Consider the following 13,036-nt stretch of genomic DNA (forward strand, 5'->3'; position numbering starts at 1 on the left):
TGCGCCATTAGTAGGGGTTTTTCTAGTAGTGTTCCGTCCTTTCTCTGCTTTAATCTAAGAAAGCTTGAGTACTTGCCCTCCTAGACGGCCAATTCCGTACCCGGCCACAGATTGCAGAGCAGCTGTCCGGCTGGGAAAGACGGCGCCCAAAGGATGGCGGCAAAGGAAAACAGCCCAAAGATAAAAAGAAAGTCGGAATGGAAGCCAAGCACATGCATAATTATATTTACACAAAAGGCCTTTGAGAGGCCGGCATTCGACAAAGTTTGAATACACCCCTAGTGGGTGGAATTGCGCAAACTTAACAAAGCTGTTCAAAGAGTGACGAGTAGGAAAGTAAAAACGGAAAGTCAGGCCAAGGGAGCAACTGGAGCGTCGGGAAGATCGGTGGCAACGGTGGTGTCGGCTGGAGAAGTGGCCGGCTGGCGAGTCTCGGCTTGATCGTCACCTGCGGCAGGCGGTGCATTCGCACGCGCCTCGTTGCTAGAGGCACGATCAGGCTGAGGCTTGCTGGCTACTTCCCCATCCGGTACAACGTCCTCGCCGTCTTCCTCCTCCTCCTCTTCGCCCTCGTCGCTGGAGTCAATCTCCTCCACCGAGTCTTCACCGTCGGCCGGGTTCAGCCCGAGCCATTCCTCCAGCCGCGCGATGCCGTCTTTGTTGACCTCAGGAGCGAAGGCACTGGTGTCGGTGAAGTCGGCGATCGCCGAGGCGTGCTGGATGATAGCCGGCCGCACCGCCTCCAGCTCCTCGTCAGCCTCCTGCCGCCAGGTGCGCAGCTGGTCCAAGTTCAGCCCAGCATACCAAGCCCGGACGAACTCCAACGCCCGTCGAGCGCCGGACCGAGCTGCTGAAGCCTTCCAGGCCTCGAGGCGGCCGAGTACTACCTGCAGCCAGTCGGCAGTACGGCTGGGGGCACTACTAGGGAAAAGCCTAGCAGCAGCGCGGGTTTTAGGCCTATCAGCAGCGCGGGTACCCGCGCTACCAATAAGGCGCTACAGCTAATAGTTAGTAATAGCGTGGGTTGAACCCGCGCTACTACTAACAAAGTTAGTAGTAGCGTGTGCCACCCAGCTACTGCTATTTAGTATCCGGGCCACTACTAACAAAATAGTAACAGCGTGTCCATACTACCAACGCTACTAGTATCCTAAATACTAGTAGCGCGCAGTCTTTTCCCACGCCACTACTAACTAATTTATAATTAAAAAAATAAAATCGACCAATTCCATTTTATGCATACAGTTCCCAGTAAACACAACAATAGTGAGCAGTGCTGGGATCCTATTTCATGGTTAACCAGAAACCGAAGGAAATAAATCAGCCAAAAAACCTCATTATGCATTGCAACTCACAAATGACCACTTCAAAGAACATGCAAGTATCTATGTCATTAACAATTGCAAACATAAGTTTCTTTTTACTACAGTTGTTGTATGTACTATCACACAGTTCCTCATTCTGTTCTCACTCAATAATAAGAAAAATGAAAAGAAAAGATAGAGATAATCTGCCGCAATTGCACTTCGGTGTCATGGATTCAGTCTGCCGCTTCAACATCTCATTATCCGGCAGCACTCTGTCGCTATCTTCTACCTATGAATAAAAACAGACCTTGTGAGAGAAGCAAATGTGAAACCTTATTACAACATGTATGCTAAGTCGCTAACCCATAGAGATAGCTAGAACAAATGTGGAAACTTTCCATGTTGCCGAGTAAGTATATTAACTAGACAAAGTTAGATGACAGTGAAGCTTAAAGCTGCAGTAAGAAATATTAGATATACACATTTTGAAAATCAACCTTAGAAGTGGATACTCTAGTAGACCTGCAAGAGCAGATATGGTAGTAACCAAAATCCTATAAAGATTCGAGGTTAAAGATTATAAATCCAATTTGTCAAGAGATATTTTCTAGTGTTTCTAAGACAGTGACTGAAACATAATGAAAGAAAACACGTTTCTGCATTTTAATTAGGGGGAACTTTAGTTCTAAAATACAGGAACTGTGACTGAATGATCATATATACTATTAGAAAAACAGACCAAAATCCCCGCAGAACAAAACAGACCAAAAAAATTAACTTCCTGCTTACAGGGGCAAGAAAATCTTATATGAATGTCTTATAATAAATAATGCTAACCATGAAGTCTTCTTCCATATAACAAAGGAGTGACGAAACCAAAAAACCTGTAATTCAAGTACGACATGCAGTTAGTTAATTATTTGCATGTCAACAGTTCTAACGTCTAGCTACAGATCTTCAAAGTAAAGATTGTGAACTCTATTAGACATGATTTTATCAATTAGACCAAATAGAAAATAATTCAATATGTTGTATATCCATTAAACGAAGTTCAATCTATCTTCTGATTATTAGTGTTTCAGTTAGGTGATTAGTCCTTCTACGGCCGCCGGTTAATAGGTGAGCCATGACTTTTTACAGTAAAAAATGCAAAGGAAATAACAAGTTAGTATTTTTCCAAATCTAATTATACGGCCACGTTGATCATACCTTACTAATTCTGGTCGGACACTAGTAACACAAGAAAAACTCCCATGCTTTATCGGTGCACATTCACCATTTGATAGTGTGATCATTTGAGATCACTAAATCATCTTCTATACGACGTAGGCCAGTAACATTTACATCAGCTTGAAATAGAGACACCAAAAAAGGAGGAAGTATCAGGCACACATTTACCTTGTCAGAAATCAATCTGAACATTTTCCTTATCAATGCCAAGTTCCTGCCCACCAAACTAGTTGCATGGGAAAGCAAAGATCTCAAAACATGTAGTCTCAACCGCATAAAAGTGCAAATACAAATCACAATACAAACTGTCCGCAGATAATGCACAATGCACGACACTCTTCTTTCCCGATCAAACTTCTGATTCATATGGGATCCCTATAAGCAGCACATTGGCTCATTGCGACAAGAACAAAATTCAGAAGTGTGGTAGGGGTATCAGTAATTTTAGGAGGAAATTACTGGCGCTTAATTGAGGAAACTGAGCGTGGACGTGGTGTTTCTTGGACTTACTAATTTTCTATCTTGAGTTGGACTTCAAGATGTTTTTATTTTCTTTGAGAAATAGATTGAGACGTTGACTGTCAGCATTGTGCGTGTTAATTCAAAATGATCCGGTCTCCGGATATCCATTCTGTCACTTTTCGAACACTTTGTGGTGTCAGGTTGGTTACATGCTGGAAGGAAGCATCGAACTTGTTTTTTATTAATATATATATATATATATATATATATATATATGCAAAAACGGGTAGCAATTAGCCTAATCAGTGTCTGTTGGGACGTCAATCCCTGCATAAAAGTGCAGTAGTTTTCTTCAGTGGAATCCTTGTGACATTCCAGTCTTGGTCTCCAATGTGACCAACCAACTAGAGATCTAAATAGTGTAGCATCTACATACAGAACATGAATAGACTTGATCGATTGCCTTGGGCAAGATAGAGATCTGTGAAGAGGGAGGAAGGAGAGGAGAGGAGAGGAGGGCATACCTCTCGGCTAGGAGTTGCTGCTGTGGGAGGCGCAGGTGGAGCCGTCGTGTACCTCGCCGGCTCCAACATCCATGCGTGGCGTCGGCCCACAGCAGGGAGGCGTCGGCGGTCTCTTGTGACCTGCGTTGCGTGAGGAATCCGGCCAAATTGAATCAGAAAATGGCAATTCAAATTGAATCGAACAACATCAGGGATCTGGCCAAAATCGTGACCAACACACACACACACACATGAAGGGAAGGTAGGGGGGAGAGACCTCCATGGCGTCGGTCGGAGCACCATCTCCATCGCTCTCCCTCACGCGGGCATACTTAGGAAGACATACGATCGAGGGCGGAGAGACCTTCGACGGTCGTATGACACGCTCAGGGCGGCGGGCGGGCACGTGCGCGGCGGAGGGGGGCGGGGACGGGCAGCGACGCGAGACAGGGAGCGGCGGGCGCACGGCCGCCGGCATGGCGAACGTGGCGGGGGGCATGGCGGATGGACGGACGAAGGAGAGGAGGTGGAAGGGAGGCCGGCGGCGAGTGGGTTGGGAGAGGAGAGGAGGTTGGGGATCTGGATCGGGGTCCGTGGTTTTTTTTGAAACAAACGGGAGTGGGTGGACAAGGACGGTTGGTGGGGTGGCGGGTGGGGATCGGGCCGGGGTGGACACGCTTAGTAGTAGCGTGGGGTCTCACCGGTGCTACTACTACTTAATTAGTAGTAGCGCTGGTTTTATGCCCCTCGCTACTACTATGGCCTATCCCGGGGGCATTGTCGGAGACCATTTAGTAGCATCGCGGGTTTATACCCTCGCTACTACTATCAACTTAGTAGTAGCATGGTTTTTATACCCCTCGCTACTACTAATTAGCAGTAGCGCTCATTTTTAAACCGCGCTGCTGATAAACTTCCGTGTATAAGGTTTTCCCTAGTAGTAGGGTGAAGGGAATCACCTTGCCAGGCCAGAGGTCGGCCAGCACCTGCGCTCCAGCACACTAAAGCCGGCGGAGAATGCGGTAGGCCGGCTGGAGGCGGGCTTGGATCACTAGAAGCTACTCCTCAAGCGACCTGTTGGCGTTCGGTGCGACCTCAACCCCAGCTTGCCGCCGGGCCTTGCGGTGAGCTTCGACGGCTTGGTTGGCGGCGACGGAGTAGCCAGGGAAGTATTCTTTACAAAGAAGAAAGAAACAGAACAAGTCATAAGATAAACCGGGTTACAAAGATAAGCACGGAAGTGAAGAAGAAGGCGACCTACCGTCAATCAAGTCCTCGACCCGGCCGTAGCCTTCGCTCAGAGGCAGCCTCGCCTCGGCCCAGCTCGCCGCCTCGGTCTCGTACTCGTCTTTGAGGGCAGCCTCGCTGTCCTGCGCCGCCTTCAAGGCCGCCTTGTGGCTCGCCTCCTGGTCGTCCAGTTTCTTGGCCAGACGGTCACGCTCCTGAACCAAGGCATTGAACTCGCCCTCCTTGGTGCGAAGGGCAGTCTGGGCCACGCCGAGTTGCTGCCTTAAGTCAGCATTGGCTCCTGCCAATATGAAGAAGAAGAAATTAAGAAAGAAGTCGGCAAGAAAGATCCGACCCGACTGCTCAGCAGTCGGCCCGAATCTCGGGGACTACACCCTCTCCGTTAGATCGGCAGCCTTCTGGTTCATCTCCCGGGCCTGGGAGTTGTAGGTGGAGGCGTGGAGGTTGTGATAATCCTGCAAACAGGACGAAGATACGAGCAAGAGCGAGTCGTTAAACCGAAAGTCTTCTGAGAAGTTTCAAGCCGCCTGCTCAGCAGCCAACTTGGAAATCGGGGACTACACCCAGTGGGTGCGCTGAGGCGCCCCCACGGAAGAGATCAAGAGCAAGAAAACTCACCCGAATGACCGACCGCGTCGTGGGAAACTCTTGGGTACACTGCTTCACCACGGTGGACTGAGCCTGAAGCCGGCTACAGACATCCTGCGCCACAAGATTCAGCGCGGCTGTCCCACCGCCCGGCGTCCACCCTGGCGAGCTGACGCTCGCCGTCTCCAGGTCGTGCGACAACGAGCTGGAGCCGGCGGCCCTCTGCGGATCCGGCTCCGAAGCCGCCCTCCCCGCACGCTGACAAGTCGGCGACAAGATCACAAGATCCGCCCTCGCAGTCGGCTCGTCTCCAGCCAGCTGCGTGGGCGGCACCTCGGGCTGACCGCCTTGGCCCGTTTCGGCTGACGGAGGCGGCACCGCCTCTCCTTCCGGGATGACTACGTCGCCCCCCTCCCTCTCCCTTGCTGGCGGATTGCGTCCGGTTTCCTCCGGCGGGGGCACCAGGATTTCGGGGGCCACGGTGCAAAGGGGGATGACGAGTTGCGGAGGCTGGCTACGCAGTGCCTCCGCCGCCCTCTCTAAGGCCTCGGCCTCCGCCTGGGCCTTGGTTGCCGTGTCGGCCTGCGCCTCGGCCGACTCCGCCGTCGTCTCCTGAGCCGCCTCGATGGCGGCTGCCCTCCGCTCCCCCGCCTCCCACTCCTCCCGCGCCTCCCGCGCCTTCCGCTCTGTGCCGCTTGGAGCTCGGTGCGAGGGTCTACGCGGCGGGAGCTCGCCGATCCTCCGGCCCCGCCGACTATGGAGGCGGCGGTAGTCCGCTCAAGAGAGAGCGGAGCCCTTGTCGATAAAACAAGAAAAACTTAGAAGAACACCGACTGAAGGAAAGAAAGAAAGGCGAGTGAGAATCAATACTTACGCCGAAACCGCCTGCGGCTTCTTCACCACCTTGCGGAAGCGGGCCGCCTTCGCGGCCGCCTCGTCCCGCTTGGTCGCCGCCATGGAACCCTTGGGCTTCTTCAGCCGCCCGCCGAAGAGGGTTGGCGCCGCCCGGCGTTTTTGCACGCCGCCCCGCGCAGCCGGCCCGCCGGAAGGGCCAGCACCTTGATCGTCAGATGACGGCCGGCGGCGCGGAATAGGGTCGACCTCGTCATCGTCCGGCCAGTCCTCAAAGCAGGCGGTGAACCCGGAGCCGCCTGTCTCACCGCCTCCCCCCACGGCATTGTCGTCAAGGGCGTCTGCCCCCAAGTCGTCGTCGGCAAGGTCGTCCACCGCACGTTCAGGGGATAACTCGCATTTCGCCCCCGCGGTCCCGGCCGAAGGGTGAAGGAGTGGGTTCTGATTAAAAAAGCAAGCCGACTGGTCAGAGACCGGCCAGAGAGGACTCAACAACGAGAAAAGAGGAAAGAAAAGAAAGCTTACCACATGCAGCGGGTTGGCGCGAGAGTACGGCTCCTTGCCGTACTGCCACTCCTCGGTGAGCTTGCAGTTGGCGATGTAGTTCACCATGTAAGATACCGCGTCATGAGGCATCTCCCTGGTGCTCAGCCGGCTTGGGTTGAAGCGGCCGCTCATCTGGCAGATCAGATGAGGGCGGCCCTGAAGCGGGAGTACCCAGCGCTCGACGAAGGCGGCTATCAAGTCGGGACCAGTCAGGCGCTTCGACTGGATCAGCACCCGAAGCCGGGCGACGGCACCAGCTCCAGCCGGCGTCAGCGACCTGGCCCAGAAGGACCACGAGGGCGGCCTCCCAGGCGGCGGACCGGCTATGTAAGCCGGCAAGTTGACGTAGTCGCCGTGCGGAGCGACGTTCTTCACATAAAAATAGGACTTCTGCTAGAGCTTCACCGACTTGATCAGCGCGATAGGCGGGAACGGGTTGTCGGCGGTGGATCTTCGGATGGCGATGAAGGCGCCGCATGGAGCCGACAGGCCTGCGACGACTGTGCCGAGCTTGGATTGGAAAAACTCCCCCAGAGTTTGATGGTGGGGAGGACGCCGAGGAAGCCTTCACATAGAGTGACGAAGGCCGATAGTAGCACCACCGTGTTGGGAGTGAGGTGGTGCGGCTGAAGATGGTAGAAATCAAGAAACGAGCAGAAGAAGCCGCTCGCGAGAAGACCGACGCCGCGCAGGCAGTGCGAGTAGAAGATCACTCGCTTGCCCTCCTTCGGCACCGGCGAAACCTCCCTCGCCAGCATGAGGCGGACCCGTACGAGATCCTCGCCCGGCAACCGGCGCATCTTGCGGAGGAAGTCGATGTGGTCGTCGCGAACGTGGCAGCCGTCCCAAGAGCTCGACGTCGGAGCCATGGCGAGGCAAGGGCAATGAAGAGCACGACAACGAGGAACGCGCGGAGCTGTGGCGGCCAGATCGCGGTGCGCTAAGGAAAGTGGGGGAACGGTGGCGCCGCGGGGAGCCGCTGTGGCAACGGAGAGAAAGGAGAAGGTAGTGGCGGAGCGAGGGCGAGCGTGTGAACGACTACCGCTCCCCCTCCCTGCCCCTACTTATAGCCTCGTGCGGTGAAGCCGAGGAGGCGAGGCTCGGGGGGACGTGGGATTAACTGCGCCCACTCCCCCATGTCCCGCGTTAATCGCGCCTTTACGACGTGTGGAAACCGCTGTCGGAAGATGTGCGGTCGTTTCAGGCCGCAGCAGATCCGCGCGCGGGCCAAGGCGTGAAAGTGGCGGGCCCTGGCCTGCGAGGGAGTCCCGTCACGCGCATGGGCTGGCAGGCCCTTCCAGCCGAAGGGTGCCGCATAGCGCGCAGGCGGCAGGCGGCCAGGCCGCCGCCTGGCTAGTGCACCAGCTGGTTCCCGCCTTCGGATTTCAGGGAGACTTCATCGAGAAGGCACGCATAGAAAAAGCCGGCTCCTAGCTGCCGGCTCTTCGGGGTAGGAAGCTGGCCCAGCTTCTCGATTCCCCTTTCAACCACGAAGCCCGACCAGCTTCGGGACTACTGTCAGAGTAAATGACCATGGGTAGCCTAACCGGCTCCCTTAGGCCATTAGAAAAAACAATGGACCGACAGAGCCTTGAAGCACCCCAGACGCGGGGCCGCTTTCCTGCGGCCGGCTACCGGAAGGTGGCCCGGCCCTAAACCCTCTTGGGGGACGCCACGATAGGGCCGACTCCAAGATGCCAGCCACGGAAAGACCGACTCCAAGAAGCCGACACAAGAGAACTGACTCCAAGAGACCGGCCCCAGGCAAGCGGCCAGGGGCCATGCCCTAAAAGTCTGCACCCCCATAACGATGATGGGACGGGGCGTGGCAGCAGTGGACCCTGCCACCCCCGAATCCCGGAGCTCGCATGGCCACAGTACACCGTACGGAACAGCCATCACCCGTCCGGCATGGCACTGTTGCCATGATGATCCGGACGCCATCCATGACGGGCTGCCAGTACGGCCCGTAGGCGGCGGGGCCCTTCGGTCAGAGAGATGCCTGAAGGCGGCCTAGCCTCCCCCCAGCCGGCCTGAGGCATGGCCGGCTTCCTATAGCTAGCTTGCCCCCTTTCTCGGGGTGTGCGCATCATTAAGGAGACAAGACGAGGTAAGGCTATAGTGAGAGTCCGCAAGGCGGCGGTACTGTAGCCATGCTTACCTCGACAAAGCTCTCGTCATCAGAGGCGAGGCAACAGTAACCAACCCCCGACAAAACCCCCAAGCGGTGGGGCCGGCCTGTTGACCAATGAGCCGGCAGCCGGCGGGACCCACCTGTCGGCGGGCCCCAGCAGTCGGTGGAGAAGCCGACGGTCATAAACACTGACAGCTAGGGCCCACGCCCGGTCGGATTACCATTGTACCCTCGGGGATAGGCCTATATAAACCCCCCGGGGCACCCATGCAAAGGGTTGATCCCAGATAGTTTTAGACACCACGAGAGGAAGAGGAGAGAACTAGCCTTGCCCTTCTTCCTCCTTCCACCGAACAGCTCAAGGAGCCTCTTGTAGCTTCTTGTTGATCTAGTGATCATGCGGAGACCCCGCAGAGCAGGAGTAGGGGTATTATCTCCACGGAGAGCCCCCAACCTGGGTAAGATCCACCGGCGTGCATCACTTCGCCTCATCCCGTTTCCAGACACCGACGATGTCTTACTGGCTCCCACTCAGATAAGCCATCCGTTGGCATATGTCGCACCTACCACCCGACAAGCACATACAACAGCACATAAATTTTCGTTTCACTCCTACTACAGCTCACTACAACATAGACAATACATGACACTTCATCCTTCAAGTTTTTGCAAGGCACTAGACAAGTACATCTCACTTCAAATAAACAGTACTGTTCTCGGAAGCAAAATACACCACCACATGCCATGGTGCGCCATCTTACTCGATCTGGCCTCAAGGAACTAGCAGCGCTGCTTGCTCCTTTGGCCCAGAGCTCCTTGCTGTAGAGGATGGCTGAAACTAGGATGCGGAGCTCCCTGCACATGACATATTGTGTCAATGCTTGCAGGAACAGAAAGAACTCAGATACCATAGAACTTGCACAGTAATGTATCAACCACCAAATAGTATGAAGCAAAAACAAACAAGAGGGGGAGGAGTTCATACCTGATCTTTTTGAGCCTCTCCTTAAGCAAAAGCATCATCCAAGGTAATCGTCTAAACAAGAACACTCCTTAAGATTCTGGAAATGGACCAACACAGTAGTAGTGAAGCTATGCGGGGATCTTTGTGAAGCAGTTTATCGCTTCTTGGAGACACCAACAATCTTTCCTCTCCTGCTCAAGTAGTGATGCAGACCACGATGGTTCCTGGGAAAGAGAGCAAGGTTTCAAGCATAAGTGATCGCTCATACATCTATGCACTAAGGAAAAATGCTACTGTTGCAACAGTGAAGTTTTAAGGAATCAGCCATTGGGCATCAGGATACATCTATTGGAAACAGAGCATTGATATACTGATCAGCTGGGTCACATACAAGGTACACTATAAAGGTATAAATGAATACATTCACAATCATCAATACCAGATTGCAAGACATAACAATTATGTAGCTAAGAAAGTCGACAATGGCATATGGCAGGATATGAAATCGGATACAAGTAATAGACAAACTAGTTCCAACAGATTGACTGAATTGAGCTGCTATATAACCAAGTTAGAGCTGGCAGAAGTTGCAGGTAAATACACTTCCATAGAGCTAACAGTAGCAAAAGATGACTTCGGTCTCTGCTTGACTATTGAATCAATACATCTTCAAGCGAAAAATCATGAAGATCACACTACGATGTCCCTAACAACAGTAGGTGTGACAATATTTCGTAATATACAAACCTTAGCTACAACTTTCCGCTTAACATGCAAATAAAAATCAGCCACTTATTGCTTATTTCATGCTTCAATTTTTATTTTCAGTTTTGTTAGGATAATCTGTATGCATAGGTACAGTCCTATATATGTTTGGGAAGTCAAGATATTCATGTCAACAATTATATAAAGCCAAAAAATCATTTAAGCATAGAAGGCACGTCATTTCTATATATAACTAAAGCATATTCAGCAAGCTACCGAAGCCAACAACTATGATTACATAAGAAGGAAAATAGTCATCATAAGCCTATATTTCTTCAGGTTGGGCTCATGCACCACGAAACAACTTTAAAAATATAGAACCAATCCAGTAAGGGAAATTGATATGTAGTAGAGTTGCCTTAACTAATATATTGTGCTAGCTAGTGTAATCAGATGGATGCAAACTCAGAATCTTTCTTAGCTTAAATAAGAGAAGATGGAAAAAAGAGCAGAGTCGAAGCAGGGGTGCATTGGAAGAAGTATCGCTTTGTTGAAGCGATGCGAGGCTTGACTTGGGTGACTAGCAGGTCCAATGCTGAAATGTTATTGAACATGAGGAGCGACAGCGACAGCCCCACTGAAGAAACCACATATAGTCCTTTGTTGCGGCATCAGTAAACATGTGAGTAGCGAGCGCAACATCCTGTAAGTATGAGGAAAAGGAAATTGTTACAAAATTCAGTACATACGAAAGAGATATGCATCCTTGAGAGGTCAGACAGACAGACACAGAAATAGCCTGGCGTATGTATGCATCTATGTAATGTATAACAAGAAAATAGCAAGGGTGGATGTATCTGTCCTTGTGCAATCCAGATGCAGATGTGCAGACTGAATCTTCTTCAGAGTAAATACATACAGACAGATAGACGGTAAATAATACTAGATGGGATGGGCTCGACTATGAGAGTAGTTGATTCATTCTGTAGTAATATATTAGCTAGCGATTCCTGGGGATCCTGCTTTTCGTTCGGCGTCGAATCGGTTCACCACCTCAATCATGACCGGGCGCATATATTTGTGCTGCTAGTACATCCATCGCTGCCACACTCCACAATTAAAAAAGCAGAGCCCAAAAAAAGAAAGACCCCATCTCCCCAATTCATTTATTTATTTATACATATGTACATATATGTATATATATATATATAATATGTGATCGTTTATTAAACGACAAGGCCACATTCTTGCGCTGCTCGCTGCTGCCTTGTCACCAAGACAAGAGGAGCAGTGCTGCTGACTACTCTAATATCAGTGTGGCAGCAGCAGATGGGTGACGATTACCTTCAAGCCATACTTTGACCATCAGTCCCTATGAGCACATAGTGCTTAACAAAAGGCACTGCTGCTGCTATAGAATACATTTCACGCTTAAACTAGTGGGGTCAAATTCTTGACACATATATGGGTAAAATGTTCCTATAGTGTTGCTTATGCTTAAGATTCTCTAACTTGGCTATGCAGCAAATTGTGCTCCTCTGGTCCTCAAAGTTATCAGTGAGAGACTGCTGATAAGCCAAGCTATACTATAAGCATGTACCAAAGTGGCAAATGATCAACCTATACTATAAGCATGTAACAACTCCCAACTGCTGCTTCTTTCTTGTACTAATAACTGTACTTAAGAACGCTGGAACAAAAGAGCCGGGTGGGCTATCTGAGGGCGAGAGGTTTGGAATGTCCTGCGATGATTCATGTGGGTAGCATACACCAATGATCAACTGAACGAATTGGTTAAGCAACCAACCAGAATCTTTTACAGCAGGGAAACCAAAGCAGCCTGCGCATGAGGGAGGGATGGAAGGGAAGGAGAGCAGATCGGAAGAGTACCTTGGCAGCAGGCCTCGTCCCTGCCGTGATACCACGGCGACGGCGCCTCCTTCCCTTGGCCGTGATCCACCCAGCGCGCCCGGTCTTCCGCCCCTTCCTCTCGTCGCCGAGCCGCATCATGAGCGACATGCCCTGGAAGTACACCCCTTCGACCTCCGCCGCGCTCTCCGTCGCGTGCTCGGCGTCTGTGTATGTAGAGGAAGCAGAAGCCGGCGTTGAGCTCAGGATCGTCGTGGGTGCGCACGAGCTCCACCTTGTCGAGCTCGGCCGTGAGCCTAACGACCCCATCCCCAACGATGACAAGGTCTAGGCAAGCGAAGGTGGAGGGCCTGGTGGAGAAGGGAAAGAGGGGCTCGGGCTGGCGGAGGGCGGGGAGTCGCGGGGTTCGGCTGTGGAGCGCGGGTGGGATTGGAGAGGAGGAGATCTCCAGCCAGGAAGGGAAGGGGAGGGGAGGGGAGTGGAGGTGGCGCCGGCGACGGAGTGGATGCGGTCGCCAGCGGCTGGTTCGTGGGGATCCAGATCATGGGGACGACACCATTCGTGCGGGATGGCGGCGGCGCGTCGGTAACGAGGTGAGAGTGTGTGGTGGGCTGGTTGGTTCGGTTGG

At 52.3% G+C, this 13,036-nt stretch overlaps 1 long non-coding RNA gene across 1 annotated transcript; it reads right to left on the minus strand.

The window, feature by feature from the left end:
* Positions 1-1,365: 1,365 nt before the first annotated feature.
* Positions 1,366-2,673, minus strand: LOC123040020 (uncharacterized). The gene is made up of 3 exons (XR_006418036.1): positions 2,517-2,673; positions 2,145-2,191; positions 1,366-1,596 (listed from the first exon to the last, which is right to left on the minus strand). It is a non-coding gene; the product is annotated as an uncharacterized lncRNA (long non-coding RNA).
* Positions 2,674-13,036: the final 10,363 nt, after the last annotated feature.

This window comes from Triticum aestivum, chromosome 2B (genome assembly GCF_018294505.1).
Source record: "Triticum aestivum cultivar Chinese Spring chromosome 2B, IWGSC CS RefSeq v2.1, whole genome shotgun sequence".
Lineage (NCBI taxonomy): Eukaryota > Viridiplantae > Streptophyta > Magnoliopsida > Poales > Poaceae > Triticum > Triticum aestivum.